The sequence below is a fragment of the Lathamus discolor genome, chromosome 6, assembly GCF_037157495.1.
Source record: "Lathamus discolor isolate bLatDis1 chromosome 6, bLatDis1.hap1, whole genome shotgun sequence".
NCBI lineage: Eukaryota > Metazoa > Chordata > Aves > Psittaciformes > Psittacidae > Lathamus > Lathamus discolor.
This window is the reverse complement of record NC_088889.1, coordinates 19,822,693-19,839,463: the sequence shown is the minus strand read 5'-3', so window position 1 is coordinate 19,839,463 and position 16,771 is coordinate 19,822,693. Positions and strand designations below refer to the sequence as shown.

At 45.1% G+C, this 16,771-nt stretch overlaps 1 protein-coding gene across 1 annotated transcript in view; it reads right to left on the bottom strand.

The window, feature by feature from the left end:
* The window catches only part of PRKCH (protein kinase C eta), a 116,717-nt gene that overhangs the window by 27,677 nt on the left and 72,269 nt on the right, over positions 1 to 16,771 (bottom strand). The gene's annotated exons all lie outside the window — the stretch shown is intronic.

The following is a 16,771-nucleotide window of genomic DNA, read 5'->3' as shown; positions in this document are numbered from 1 at the left end:
CCACCCCGGACAAGGTCATGGGTGTTTTAATTTGTGCAGGACAGAGGGATATTCTCATACTCACCTGCATCTGTGCTCTTCAGTACGTCCAAAGGCACTCTGTATCAGTCTTACACATTCACAAGGATAAGTCTGATTAAGCTTTGAAATACATTCCTGCTCTGTTGCTTGGGCTTCAGACTAAACTTTGACTGGCAAGCATTTGTATCCAGAAGCACTCTGCTGTTACATTTTAGTCTCAAAGTCAAGCAGCCCTTGAAGCATTAGGACAAGTTTCTGCAAGTCTTCTGCCTCGGTTAAGGCCACACCACGGGTTTTCTGATGGAGATAGACTGGAACCCAGCACTGCTGGCTCCCCATCTGCCTGACCCCCTCCTGCTGGTGGGGCCTCTCTGGAAGCTAGTTCCCCAAACCACATCAGAACACCGATCCCCTCCTGGCACTCCCTGGGCTGCTCTCTGAGACAAAGCGGCGCCCAAGGCGTTGACTTCTCTTATGGCAAAGAAGCTGGCATTACTGGAGATCCAAGACCTCTCTGGTGGTTTCAGGTGCCAGCAGTCCCACCTCCCCTCCCTCTGGGCACTTCAGAAAAGCATCTGTGGAAGCTAACACAATTACTGACATGATTTCATTGCTATTGAGATGAATGGGCATGATTCATCCTCCAATTAAATTAGAGTGGTAGACTAAAGTATACAGGCATACACTAAAAAAAAAATAATCCTCGGCATACCACAATATATAATTACAGAGCTTCCACCAAGTTAGTGGGTCTGAACCTGGGTGGTACAGATCCAGTGAGACCCCATGGGTGCCACGATTCCCTTCAAGGCCAGGTACACCTATTACCTCCCCCTTTATTAGATGCACAGCAGCTGTAAGAGAGCTAATGATAGTTTCCAAAGGCAGATTTACAAGAGCAAAAAGACACATTGAAATGGAGCACCCAAAAGCTGGAGCCATTACCCATTACTGCTGAAATACAGACGCGCTGGAGATTGCTACATTGGAGTAATCTCAAAGATGGTGCAATCCATATATATTTATATGTCCACATTTGTGTGTGTACTTTTATATATATATATATGTATACATAATACATATATTATTTGCTTCACTTTTATGTGGGACTCTAGTCAGGAAAGAGGAGTTACACTTGAGGTATTTCCCCGAATCCCAGAGCAAACGTCCTCCTATTTACTGCGGGAATGGGAGAGGTAGACAGGAGAAGGCTTCGTGTCCAGCTCTTGGTATGCATGCCACACGCTCCCTCTCCAGATGAGCTGCCAGCCTAGTCCTGTGATAGACTCCTCAGTCCCACTGGGCAGCGACACTGGAATTTGCTGGCCCTGAGACATCACTTGCTGCGTTGCTCCCAACAGAGCTCCTATTTTATCCTTGCCAGAAAAAGAGGGAGAGAGAAAAAAAAAACCCAACTAAACCACAATACTTCTTTCTGTGAGCCGCATTGCCTGAAGTCTTCAGAGGAAGCATACAACAGATTCAAGACCCAAATGCACAAACAAGAACCAGGTGTGGACTTACAGCTGACAGTGCTGAGAGGTTAAAAATATAATCCTATTATACCACTTTGACAAAAATAGACTATCATTGATTTGAAGCCTGAAACTGAAATTAAATCAGGCTTGTGCCTACAGTACAACATGGCCCCAACACTTCAAGATGTCGTGAAAGAGTTACCCAAGATTAACCATCACCAACTGCCCATAGGCCACTGCAGAGCTGCTCAAAGGTCCCATCACAGCTCCAAGCTGTCCAGGTAGGACCAGGGTTGGACCGTGTTGCTGAAAAGGCTCCTCTTTCCACCTGCACAGAGCGACACAGGTTTCACTGCTGCCTGCCACTAAGCCCGCCCTGAGGGAATTAGTATCTCACAGGAAAGCAACTCTTGTGTGCTGTCACCGCTAATCTCAGGGATGCTGTGAAATCCACCCTCCCCACACTCGCAGTCTTAGGAGGAATGTTTCACTCCAGGAAATATCAAAGAACAAAAATAAAAATAAGGATGACCCTATCCATCATGATCATGTGTTCAGACTGCCTCTGGCAACGGCTTGGGCAGCAAACCAACCTGTGCTAGCACTGGTAATGCCAGCAGGTCTTTGTGGGGTAGACACTCCTGCACTGAACCTGTATGACTAGTCAGACAGACTTCACCATATTCATCTGATACGGGTAAGATTCACTCTACTGAGCCTGAGCCTGAAAACAGGGAAATCAGGGGAAAAAAGTCCTGTTGGTTCAGTCAATTTTCAATTAGGGCCTTAAAAAAAATAAATGACTTAACCTTATTAAGGCTCTGAATTACAGATCCAGACTTATAAAGCTAAGGCTGTAGGTGCTAATCTCCTTTCTACAATGGAAAGAACAAAGCTGAAGGCAGAAGTTCTGTATTTTTAGACAGGACTTTTAAAAGCATTTTGCTTTAGCCTGCACTGCTAAACTTACTACTGACTTTTGAAGGAGCAACACTGGGCCAGCATGGCTGCCTCTGAATTTTTGTCTGCACTGAATTTTTGTCCATGTGGAGAAAGAGCAGTCTCTGTGTTAATGACACATTGTGAGCACAAAGCACACAGGCATCCTGGTACAGCACAGGAGGGGGTAGCAGGAGGGGGTACTGCCTAGTACCCCTTGGAACAAAGTTTAAATACATTTCCTAGGAGATGCAGCCTTGAGAGTCGTTTCTTAAAAAAGACTGAGACCATCACTGATATCATTGATTCTCTTTTTTTCCTAAGACTCCAATAAACCCACAGGCAAACAAAGTGCTTTGTTCACTGCTCTGATCTCTCTCCTTTTTGCCACAAAAATAATTTCAATAGCCGCAGTGAAATCAGAGGGTTTTGTAGGTGTTTGTAGGAGCGTAGCAAAATGTGTCATTATCCCAAGGTTTAGTTTCTTATTTCATGTGGATTACTGTTGCTATTCACTCATTGCAGCTGATTCATGCAGGGCTGTGTGAAGCTCAAGTATCCTGGATAAGCAGGATAGAGCCAGGTGACAGTCCTGGCTGGGCATGTCGAGCTCTCTGCAATCCCACTCCCACTTCTGGGGACTCCTCCCAACCTGCTTGCGTGCAGGAACCAGCAACCCTGAGTTCTGTGCCAGGCCAACAGGGATAGACTAGATCCCATGGGTCACCTCAAATGCCGTACAGGCAGCAAACAGACCCCAACCAGTCCATGAACAATGCTGGTTGGTTTTGTCCCTCTGTTACATCAGGCACATAACCTACAAGTCTCATTGGTCAGTGCTCCCAATTCCAGCAATCAAGGGAGACAGGACCTTTCCCAACGCAGTTCAGCCCCCCTAAAATATCACTCACCAGCTGGCAAGGCTACCTAAGTTCCCAAATTGGTGCCTTAGCTGGTTGCCCGATTGCAAGCAAAACAGAAGTGAGCGCAGGAGTCAATCAGTGCTTAGTTGACACGGCTACCGTGCACAAAAAGCTCCCTTGTTCCTGTAATATACGAAACAAATGAATCAGAAAATGAAAATAAGCACTGTCTCAACTGACCTCACCTTGAAAAAAGACAGCCCTTTCCTTTCATCACCCAATACACAGAGTATCAACTCCAGAGCAGAAGTGGGAAGACTGTGCAAAGGAAGCACAAGTGGCACTTTCAGGACAGGAATGGGTAACACTAGCCAGCTCCACTGAGTTAGAAACTTGGGCATGTTAGGCACAAGCAGCATGTGCCCTTCAGCAGCATGTGCCTCTGATTCAGAGTCAATTCATGATGTGACTCTGTGTTCACCCTTCTGTCCAGGACCAGGATGCCTTGCTTACTGGAGGTACCGCTGACAACTGTTCTTTGGCCTTTTTCAGGCCACAGACTACAGGACTCTCAGATTTTACTGTTTTAACCGGGGAAGATCTAAAACTGTCAGGTTCTCCTCGTTTACACAGGCCTGGATTATATGCTTCAGTGTCTCGACTGTAAGTCCCTTTCTGCATGAAGAAGACCCCACAGATCCTCAATGAAACTTACTTCTTAAGGAGACAAGAAACAACAGGCAAACCAGACAGAAATCTTTGCTGAGAGGCATGAAGGCACTGCACCAGATCAGAATTCAGAATTAAAGATGTTGTATCTAAACCTGCCATGTTTACACTGGCCAGAATTGCACACCAATACACATTTTCTATCACAATATAAAAGTCAATGTGAAAGCAAGACGTTTTCAAAGAAGTCCTTGTCTGTGCCTGGTAAAGGTACACCCAGATGACATCTAAAGTGCATTGCTTTTTAGCTCATGTCCTCATCAAAGTTTAGCACACTCGACCTACAAGGCTATATTTTTATTTTGTGGCAGGAAAGCAGTTCTTAATGCTATTGACAATTCCAGTGGGTTCTGTCATCAAGTACTTCAAACTCATCTAAGCAGTCTAGTGCTGCTACTCCCCAATGGGACTGCTGTTTTAAGATGCTCTCCCCATGAATAAATAAGTGAGGACTAATGGAAGACCATAGAGACTCAGATCGACTCTTTATTGCCCTGAGAAAAAGGAACAAAAGGTGAATTATATTAATTTTAACATGCTGAAATACATCACCCACAAAAGACACATTAAAACTAACGAATTCTCAGACCTATTTCAGATAGGCTATGCAGACAAGGAGCAACAGATGTCCCCTCTGCACTCTGGGGACACTATACACATGTGATTTGCCAGTCCCCCGTTTCTGTTCTCACGCAGAATTCACAGTCCTTTACTTTACAAATGGTTTGCAAACCTCTTCATGATTTTGCATAAGAAATTATTGCACAGTAGGGTTGTGAGAGCAGAGGATGCTGCGTGGGGGATTGGTGTGGGTGCTGCAGCACGCTTCGTGCTAGACTGAAACAGGAAAGCAACCACACCATGACGCAGCAGCTACTTTCACATCAAGATTACATCCATGTGCATTGGGAATCAGCTTTTAAACACAGGGTTACTTTCACTTCCCACCTCACATTGTCCCTGTGGAGACTTGGGAAGCACCAGTGATACAAATGTATACCCAACTTGCTTCCCCCTCTCCAGCCAATTCCTTAAGTTTGTGTTACTGGTTTTGAATCTCCACATTCCCAACGTGCATGCCTGTGTCTCCACAGCCGCCTGCTACCTGGAACTCAACCCTTGGGCATTTGTTTCATTGTCCTCAGACCAAGCACTTGTTACTCCTGGCACAGTCAGCAACCTTCACCATGGCTGGAATGACTCAAATAGAAAATGCCCAACAAACCTTATCAACAGCCTTTCATTCACCCGCAGCAACTAAAGCATGCTCCCAGAGCAGCTCTGCCCAGACATGGAGCAGGTTCAGCTGGCACCTGGTACAATGCCTGGATGCGGCAGGCTCTGCCCCACAGCTAATCCAGACTGCAGGGATCAGGCAGAATCACCTTCAACTGCGCGTCCCCAGATGAGCCTGTATGGCAGAATTCCTCACAAGTGTTTCTCCACCCCAGCTTTCTATCTCAAGGCAAAGCCCTCCACAGCCCGGCGGCTCTGGTGCCCACACAGCACCTTCATACCACAGACATCAGAGCTCTGGCACTAGTGACACATTACTCAAACACGCGGTGACTTGCTATTCAACCCAGCAGCCAAGCAAGCAGAGCTCCACTTTGTCCTCAGTTGCCTTGGGCAGCTGGAGCTTTTTCTGGCACCTGACTAGCAACCCTGTGGCTTTTACCTCATGTACAGAAATGAGACAAAACATGGATTCCGGCTTAGCTTCTTCCTGCATCTTTAAAGAAGTGTTCAGGTTTAGCACTGGCCAGCCACTGAGTTGCCATCAGGGTTGCTTTTTAGAACCTAAAGACAGCAAAGTCCATCTTTATGGTGATTTAAGCCTTCTCCTGCAGCACCATGGCCACACAGATTTCCTACCTGAACACGCCCTTCCATGTCCTGTCCCATCTGTGCTTTTTGGGACAGTAAAGGTGCTATGTGCTGGGCAGACATGGTGCCCTGCAGGGAGATATACAGCGATGGAGGGGGAACCCAGTGCTTCCCAATGTATTACAACCAACCTCAGCAGCAAAAGGCCCTGTGCATGGCACAGCTGCAGGCTTCACCGTTGGCAGAGGACAGCACTGCACATTACTCATGTCGTAAGCAGTTATCGGAACTGAGAGATTTCCTGGTTCGCTCTGGCCAAGCTATGTTGTGGCCCTCTGGTGCTATCATAGGACTTCAGCTAGACGCTCTCCCCTCTATTGCACCCTGTTTTTTTGCCAAGCTCCAATGCATTTGTTCGCATCACACAGTCTCCTGCTCCACAGCACTGTCCCCTTACACAGTCTGAGACATTCCTAGGACCAAGTACCACTCAGATGAGCAAGACTGGAAAAAACTCACCCACCCCAACCCCCACCACCCCCCCCACACGCAAGTCCTATTTTGGCTTGCTGTTGGTATAAACCACAGACTACTTCATGACTTTCTGGCACCCACAATCTACATCATCAGCCAGTGAGTGGGATGGGTCATATACGCATGAGAGCGCTCAGGCAAAACCACAGAAGGGTTAACTCTGCAGTGGGTTGAGAGAAAATACGACCTTACAGAAGGCTCTCAGAGGAGCCAGAGGCTGTGACTCATCGGGAGGGGCTGCACAAAAACAGGGCTTCCAGCAAGGCCCAAAGGAATTTCTTTGGGGAGATTCAGACACAGTTGAAGGAAGGCGCCTCACCTTTCCCATCACGGAGGGGATCCGATGACTGCCCTGCCAGGAAGGGAATTTGCTATTGTCCAGCTGATTGTTTCCAGTCTGGCTAAAATGGGATTGCAGAAGACTAATTGCTTCACTGGAAAGGAAAAAAAGAACAGTCTGGAGTGATGGAATTATTTTGTGGACTGTTGTTGTTTGGGTTTGTTTCCATCCTGGCTTAACGAGCACTAATGACTTCAGTGGCAGGAGAAAGAGGGGAGGAAAGCCATTAGTGTGAGAACATGATCCACACGGACATCTCTCACCCAGCACACACATTTCTGCCCCAGACAACCTCTACAGCCATGCTGGCAGCAGCACATTGCATCTATCTTCCACCCACCCCTTCCTCCTGCAGCCCTTCAGAATGAGGAAGGTAGCCGAAAGCAAACGGAGAAGTTTTCCTTTTTAATCTGTCTGACCATGAGTGCCAGCCTTCCTGCAGCTCAAATGCTTTAGCATGTTAGCTATGCTCGGCAGCATTTCCAGAAAAACCACTGTCCCTTCTCAGCGGTAGGGAAACAAAAGCAAAATGTCCCAAAACAGCGGATGCTCCAGGAGAAAGCAACAGAGCGCAAAGCTTGTAAAATAAAGTTTGTTTTGTTTGCAGAAGCCACACTGAATCTTCCGAGATTACTGCTGTCCAGAGAGACAACATGAAACCTAAAGCCAAGACACGTAATTAATGTCGAAATTCGTCCTTACATAACAGTGCCTGGGATGCAGCCACTCACTTGGCCAATGCTGTGAATGGCCCTGCCAACACAGGCCAAGGAAAAGTCTGCGAGCCAGCGATGCCTCTGTTATACCCTGTGGCTACAGGCATCCTTACATACTCAGTGTGGGCTTCAGAGGATTAGGGATTGGGAGCCTACGGAAATCATGTGCTCACATCTACAAGCCAACTCTATTGCGGGACAGCCATCTTCTAATTGGCCACTTAGCCCCGGGAACAGAACAGCTTGAATTACACCAAACCACAGCAAAGGCTCAAGAAAGACACAAGCAGAGTAAGGACCTGGAAATATTAGGAGCTTCCCTGGAGTATTTCAGAACAAGTCTGGTTGTAACGAAGTGAAGAGAAAGTACGGAGGACTCTCAGTCAGTCACACAGTGACTTCAATTAACCTTTCCTAGACATGACAGAACATGGAGATACCTGATACTCCATGACACATTTGACTCACGCAGAGGTAACAGCTAGGCCTCTAGAAACACTCATTTGACATCCCCTCCTTTTCACATATCCCCAGTCCAGTGTTGGCTTACTGGTTCATGGCAATAGCTGGAATTTCCTGTCTTGCTTCCTGGCCAGCAGAGATCCAGAGATGCCACAAGTTCGTGTTGGGAAGCAGCATCCAACAGCTCTGACAGAAGCTTCTCTTGACTACCCTGAGGCTTATGGAAAGCCCTCAATCCAGAAAGACCCAAAAGGCAGCTGCAACTTGAAGTGATGAGGTGCAGAAAATAGGGCAGGCTGCGAGACAGTTTTCCATTAATTTTATCACACAGCATACCTGATTTTCCCCTTGGGGCTATCCCTGTCAGGGCAGTCACCAATTTGAGTGAGCAGGGCAATTTTACTAGATCAAAAAAAGTGTAGGGGGATGTGCAACACAGACTTTTCACTCATGAATCAGACTTTAGCCCACTTGAGCCAGAGATGTCTTGTGGCTTTAGAGGTTCAAAAGCCAGTCTCGCTTTGCTCTGACTCCTTTCCAAACCAGCATGATTTCCAGGAAGCAGCACAGGTTAGTATTGCCTTTCTGAAAGCAGACAGGAAAGTATGTTTCAAGTGACTAAGTCACAGATAAAAGCTATCTATTTAACAGATATGGTGCAACAAAGGCTTATTTGGGCATTTTCTGTTTGTGTAGGGATAGGTCAAAAATCATGATTTTGGGTATGAGTTACAATGGTTCCATCTCAAACCTACCACCAACAGAATTTTTGACATTGATGGGCCATCTCAACTTTGAAATTAACTTTGCATTTCAAGATACGAGTTGGATTGGCTAAATCATCATTGGCTTGCATGCTGAGAGCTGTAACCCTCCTGCGGGGGTTGGCTCTGGCCCCAGAGAGACCCCAGTGGGAGCAGGACTGGCAGGACCGTGCTCTGTGCTTATACAAGTAAAGAGGGACCTGGCAGTGCTGCACTGTGCCCTTCACAGTGGGTGGACTATCTCTTTGGGAGCTTGGCCAGCTATCAAGAGTCAGAACAGCTCCTTGGCTTTCTCATTTATCAAGGCTGGGCTGAGAAACAAGAAGCAGGCATCAGCTGCCAAGATTTTTGCTCCCTTCAGTGCTCAACAGCGGGTGAAGGTAGAAATTCTGGCTGTAAAGCTGCTGTTTGGGCACCAAGTTTCAAACTAGTAATATGAGAAATACTGAAATGGGGAGCTCCAGCTAGGAATAACCGTTAGGGAAGAGAAAACAATTAAGAGAAGGTGCAGGCAAAGACTACGTTGAGTTGATAGATTGAGTCAAAATCCCCAAAACATAGAAAAGCATACAATTCCTCAACTTACAGTTAAGAGATGCTGACAGCCAGAAATACAAAGGACACTAATTCAGCTTCTAGGCACAAGTCACAAGAACACAGGACCTTGCTACATTTTCATATCAGGAAAATGTCAAAAGGAACATAACCACATCCAGAGGAGGGAGGAGAAAATCTGACGCCCACATGCTAAATGTCACACATGAGCATGGACTCTAACGTGGGTGCCACATAACCTGCACACTGAAATGTGCAGCAGCCTCACTACAACAGCACACACAGGCTTATCTGAAAGCCCATTAAGAGTTTGAAGGGATCGCTTCCCATCACTCCCCTTCTACCACACAGGCTTGCACATGAAATAAATTCTTCCTGCTACCTTGCACAGCTAATCATGCTTTTCCCAATTCCATGTTCCCATCATATCCCTTCCTCGAGCTCCCTTCCTTTTCCAACACAATAAACAAAGGAGCATGACCCTTTGGCAAGGCACCATAACACTTCTGCCACCCCCAAAATAGCATAGATCAGAAATGGTTCAGATGCAAACATTCACATCCTTACTGGATGGACTTTGCTACAGCAGTACACCTGGATCAGGGATTTAGCTAGTAAATAACCTCTCCTACCTGGAACTAATTTTTCTGATTCATAAGCACTTCTTTACTATGCTGCTGAGAGATTTGTGAAAGCAGCTCCTGATGGTAATAATAAATCGTGCTTGTGAAACTTTAATTGATCCAGAAGAAATCAGCTCAAAGCGTGGAGGGTCTCTGTGGTTGTGAATATATCACACCTTGTACATGGCTGAGACTTGAAGGCTTGCTCATGTTCCCATTGTTGTCAGCTGGAATACTGCCACCTGCTTTAGTGGAATAATAATCAGGTAATACAGTTCTGACCCTAAATTGTGCCTTTAGGCACAGCCTCATAAAAGGGGAGGTTCTCCATCCTATTAACAGCAAAGGTGTTATGACTCAGAGGCCGAATGAGTAATGCTTTCCCCTTGCTTCATGGGAATAGGCTTTGCAATCTGCACCCTGGCCTGCACCAGCAGCTAACTACAAGCCTCAGCACCAGCTCAGGAAGATGATGGCATTTTCTCCCACATACACTTTGAGTTGTAAAGCAGAAAACCATTGCTGCTGTGCTGCCATGTAACAGTTGAAATTTTCAACTGTGTTTATTTTTAGTTTTTTATCATTACAGGCAGCTGGTGATTCTGAGCTAGAATCTAAAGATACGGTGTTACAATGGTCCACCACTGATATTAAAAGCTGCGGATGACTTTACAAATTCCTGTTTGCATAAAACCAGAGTACCTAAATGCTCACCAGCCATAAAGAACAAAATCTAAACACTGGGATATTGACTTAGGAAGCATCAGGCACTGACCTTGGTACAGCTAAAAGAATAAGTCAAATTCTCCCTGGATAGCTACGGCAGTTGCTGCAGGCCAAGTATGTTAACTATACTGATTTTCTCATTGTCTCCCTTACACAGTAGCTTTGCCCGCTGCAACATAGCACATAGCAAGAAATCTTCCATTTCAGCAAGTCAGAGGGAGCAGATGCAACAGCATTTTGTTGGCATAATCTTTGTTTTCAAAAATTGTGCAAAGCGTTTATTAAGGTTGACAGAGACCTTTTCCTCAGCTATATATACCAGCCTCCCTAATGCTATCCCAGGGGTCACATTCTCTGACATTAATATTGAAAGTTTCCTCGATTCAAGGTGGGTACAAAGATCAGTAAAATGACAGGATTAATGCTGGGCAATTGTGGGGATCTCAGAGCAGAAGTTTTCAAAATTGGGTCCTTAAAAATCACAGGCCTGAATGCTCTTGATATCAGGAAACACATTAAAAATTAGATGAGCAGTTCTGGCTAAAAGGTAGCAGCAATGTTCACAGATGGTTTTTTAAATAAATTTTACATAACATCTTAAAATTTATTTCTGCCTTTATTTTTCCCTCCTCATGACCTTCACGCCTTTAAAAAGAAAGAAAAGGGCAGGAAAGGCAGAAAATTGGTCTTTTTGTAGAAAAATTTCTGTTTCAGAAGTTCTAACCTGAACACTCCCAGCTGCTTTGGGACTTAAAAACTGAGTCAAATTCTGGACTCCTTTCTTTAAAACCTTGCCTGTAGTTGTTACACCTAGCTATTTCTTGAATTGCATCTATATGCTTTTTAATTGTGAAATGCCTTCATAAGTATATATTAGTCATGAAAAGAATGACAGAACAGAAGTCACATCTAATCACTTACCCCCTCCACATATGGGTAGCATTGCTTATTTTATTGCACCAATACCAGAATTCTCAGCTGACGCTGAGCTCTCATTTCAAACACTGCATAAATGAGTGTCCATGCCTGCGAGAGTGTAGTACACAAGTTATTACATGCAGGTCTAACAACTACACCAAAAGAGAAGAGTGAAAGTATGAGAGAGACACTTGTATTTAGGTAAAGGTTAGCCAGCCTTGGGGCAGGTGGGGAAACTAGACAAACTCTTGAGGTCCCTTCGAGCTCTGTTTTTTTAATGATTTATACAAACTCATTATGTGCAGGGTTTGCAGGTTTCAAATCAATCCCTTTAAAGAGCCATAAAGAAAAAAGTAGACACTAGCAGAGCCAGTAACTTCTGTAGGCTATTCAGTAGTCCTTAGTCATGTGGAAAGTTGCATTGAAGTTCACAGACTATATACAGTGGAGTCAATGGGGCACAGAGATCTGATCTCAAAACAGGACTGCTCTACGTAAGCATAACTGTAAATCAGGACTCAACTGTCCTGCACAGTGACTGATTAAACATGACATGGAAACGTGAGAGGCTGGGGTTTTTTTCTCTGCACTTTCCATTTGATCAAGTGCAGAGAAACAATACTTTAAACACTGCATGCCAGAGGCTGTAGAAGAGCTCCCCTTGCAAGCATGCAATAACCACATTTGAGAGGAAAACAATGTGGAAGACGCACTGTCTAGAAGCACAAATCAGGTCTACATGAGCTGTTGACTGCCAGATAAGATAGCCACAGACATTACTATACTCCTGACCCTAAGAGACATCCTTTTGTATTTCCTAAGCTGAATGAAGTGCTTCCAGAGACTCAAGCATGAAAATTTCTTTCCTGCACTAAGCAGTTTTTGTAGGGACAGGGCTGTTGGTATGCTATTCTGTGCCAACTTGCAGCTTTTAGCTGATTTGCTTCACTCATTCACCGTAAAATCAGCTTATAGTTAATTCTTTCCACTATTCTCATAATATAGCACATCCTTCATTTTGTTCTGCTTACATTAATCTGCTGTCATCTTCAGGGCCCAAATCCAGGGAAGCACCAAGGCTAGGAGTTCTCCTGAATAGAGGTTTTGAAGCAACAAGGACCAGATCCCACAGCTGAGGTTATGGTGCTCCACGGAGCAGACTCACACCTGTTCTGGCATTTGCTGAGCTGTTTCCCATCCTTTCCTCCTGGATGCAACCAACCTGCCTCTGCCCACGTCAGAGAATCAGGGTGGGGAAGAGGGAGGCATCAAATAGAGCAAAGATGCCTCTACTGTAGCACATGCAAGCAAAAACTTTGAGAAAACTTTTAAAACAATTAAATAAAAGATTTACCTTTATTTGCTAAGAAAACAAAGCTATGCATAGCACCTAAGCAAACCAATGTTAATCCCTGGAGAGCCCCCCAGCCAGCCTGTTTGCTTTGCTGGGCACTGCTGCTGTCAGTCACAGATCCATTTCAACTCCTAATTTACCTCCCCTGGGAAGGCCTCTTGACTTTAGGGGAAACCAGATCTGGCTCCAGATGTGAAAAAGGTCATGAGATGAGAATAAACAAATTCGCCAGTTGCCAAAAGAAAACAAACCTACACACACACACACACACACACACAAAGTAAGACAGAACATGAGGGTTTCCATGTCTACAATACTTCAAGTCACTGGAAAAAGCAAACTGAACACTAATAAAATTGTTCTGTTAACAGTGGGTGTATGTAATTAGGAAAGGCATTCAGCTTCTGTTTTCAGCATGTAACTTCTAATTGATTTTGCTGAAAGAAACTTTGGTGTTGTTTCAGTTAATAGGAGACTTTCCAGCAAAACTGGTCTCCATAAAAGGCTTATGTAAACTTTACATCAAGTGCCACAGGCTTATTGTTTGAATTGGCAGAGAATTAACCTGTTGCAAAAAACCCCTTCACTATATAAGCCAATAGTCATGAGACACATACCTGCAGACCTGATGGGTCTCCTACCCTAGAGAAAGGTGACAGTTTCAGAGACCTGGCCAGTATCCAGCAATCTTACCAGATCCCAAAGGATATGAAGCTTTTCCGTATCGTACTACACATGTGAAGGTGCTGCTTTCAAGTAACATACAAAAAAGTAAACATTTCCTATTAACAAACCTATCTTATTTTCCTCAAGAGCTGGTGTTTAGCCCCAGGGCAAGACCTGTTCTCATCTTTTGCCTCCCAAAGGGACCACACATCCTAATAAGCACAATCCATTCACAAGACTTACTTAATGGTGGCTGGTGCCACATCAGAGCATGGGGACTCTGTGCAAACCATCTCACATTCAGAGGCATGATAGAGTACAATGAGACCTCAAGCATCTCCAGAAGGGTAAGTTGCATTAGAAATATCGATATGGACACAAAGGCAGTGAAATAAGCTAACTAGTATAAGTCCTCAGGATAAAAACAAGGTTCTGCAGCTAGCCAACAACCAGTCCCTCTCCCAAGGTCTCTAATCCAGTCTTTTAGCTCCTCTGGCTCTTGGTCAGCTACATTACCTACATGCTACACTACCTATACCCCTAACGATGTATCTGCCAGTCTGCTATGCCAAGCAGCAAGCCTTGATTATCACCTAACCTTTTCCTGGAAACATCCAGCATGAGCTGATCCCAGATATGTCCTTGTCCTACTACTCTGTGGGTAGGGGTGCACAATATACTACAATGTGACAAGTTGAAAAGCTTGTTTCCATGGCTGGATGCATTCCCCTGTATGATGGGATAAGGAACCACATGGTACCTGTCGACATTTTTTTCAGGAAGCAACTATAAATAGTTGCTGCTGAGCTGACAGCTAAACCTCAGCTTAGGGCAAGACAGAGATGTTTCCTTGATAAGCCCAGAAAGCCATTTCTCCCTTGCAGTGCTGCAAATGAAAAAAGCAACAACCACCATAATCTGTGAAAATGAAAGCTCCCTTCTGAAAACATACAAATTCACATATGTATGTTTACAGGACTTCTATTCTGGCCCCAGCTTAGTAGCAAAAAGCAGTTTCCGTGAAGCAAACCTGCTGAAAATTTCAGCTGCATCACGAAAACCATCCTGTAAGAGCACTAATCCAGCAGCAGACCTGTTTTAATGTTTAAATGTTGCATACAAGCAAAATACAGCATTTGCTTCAGGAACCCCATTTCAAAGACCTACAGCAGCAACTGCAGGAGTACTGCACCATGTCTGTTTCAGATTGCATATGTATGGGTAGAAAAGTAATCAACAAACACCCGATTTTAGCTGTTACCAGCATTGTCACCCCAGGGAAAAGTGACACATTTCAGCTAGTTTTCGATGAATTTTCAGTGCTGGCTCTCAAGCCTCTTCGGCATTTCAAAAGAGAGAAGACACAGCTTGCAGCAAAAGCAACTCAACCTCAACTTACCAGGAGAATGCTCATTGTGTTGGTAAATGCAGACTCTCTCCTGAACTGCTTAATCTTGAAGGGGGCAAGGAAAAATACAGTATTATTATGTTTAAGTTTAGTACAGAAGAAAAACAAATGAGCCAGGGTATTGCAGGCCAGCATCATTCTTACTTCATTGACCCTAGGAATCCAGGAAGAAGAGGCATAATGAATAGCTTGTGGCAAAACACTTTCTGATCAAGCTTGTCCTGGTGCCTCTTCCCCCTGCTTCCAGCTTCCTAAGCAAGCATTCACATTCTGATCACAAAATCTCCAAGCTCTCTTACACAAGTGCAGTGATTCCCCTCTGGGCATCTCCTTCCACTCTGCAGACTCCATTCTGGAGCCCGGTGTTCATGACCCAGCAGAAGCAACCTCAGCTCAGTACAAATGGAGCTCGCAGCTCTCTCCTCTTACATCTCCCAGAGCGGAGTCACCCCGACTAATTTTAAAACAAGTCATCCCCCTGCAAATCTGCCCCTTGCAGCTCAGCCTGCCTGACTCCAAAACTCAACCAGGTTCTTAACAAGATCAAAGCCTGTGCAGTTGTTCAAGCAGCTTTTCAATTACTCCTCCAGTTTCTACCATGAATTACAGCAGCACTTGAAGAGTGCGAAAACCCAGAGGGATAGATTACTCCTGCCCTGTGACAGGCAGCAGGCTGGGGGGCACAGGACAAGCCGTAAGCACAGTGGCATTACATTATGCACAGACATAGTTTTGCTGCTGAATGATTGACAACAGCTAGTGGATGTCACTATTTTAAGGATAATGTCATTCGCGTAATTATCTGGCACGGTTTCTCTTTGGCGGCTGGTATTATTCACAGGGGAGGAATTAGACCAAAATCCAGCTGTAGAGTAAGTAGATTTGCTATTCTATGCAGACAATCACTGCGCCTTACAAGCTCAATACATATGGTATATATCAATAGTAATTTTCATAACTCTCAAGACTCAGAGAACATTAAAATGACACTCCTTCTCTATTTCACTGTGCCACATATATCGTATGATTCCATACTCGAAAATGATTTCATATTCTCTGTCCTCACCTGACCATCTGGTTCTCACTGGAACTCAAGCCACGAAGAGAAAGACAAGTTGCTTTTACTTGATTTAGCCTATCATCTCACCATCAGATAGGAAAGTGTCCCCTGCACAACCCCTGGCCCTTCAGCCACTTCAGCCCTCAGCTATTCTGGTTTTAGTGTGTTCAAACCTGGCTTTATCTGACACAGGAGGATGCGTTACTAAATGCAAGACTGCATTGCCGAGGTTAAACTATGCAAAGCCCCAAACCAAATGGCATTTGGCTCAACCCACAGTGTGAAATGGTACTAACAGAGCCTGGCTGGGGCTGGAACTGGTCCCATCCTGGACCCAGCTGTGGGTCTCAGCTGTACAACTGTAACCAACCAGCAAAAATCAAGAGTTGGCATTATGCTTTGCAGTGCTGGCATGCCACAAGTGGGACACAGCAGAGCTACAGCAAACCATACAAAAATATGCATGTTTTGCTGCTGGAACCCAGGTAACAGTAGTCCAAAGAGAACAACTAGCTGTTCTTCTTTCCAGTGGTCTGGGCAAGAGGATGCCAGAAATGTTCTGCAACGCATATCAGAAGAAGCCTTTCTGTATAACCAGAATGCCCCATCGCTGACATCTCCTGGCTCTAGCTGTTCTGTTTCAACCCAGAAGTCTTGCTCTGCCTCTGGCCTATATGTGAGGATGCTGGTCAAATGGTCATCTTGGCCAGGGAGGCTTCTGCAAAGCAGACTGGCTGTCTGATCCATGCTGGCTAGTCTATGCCTTGATGCTTGAGCTGACAGGGGAG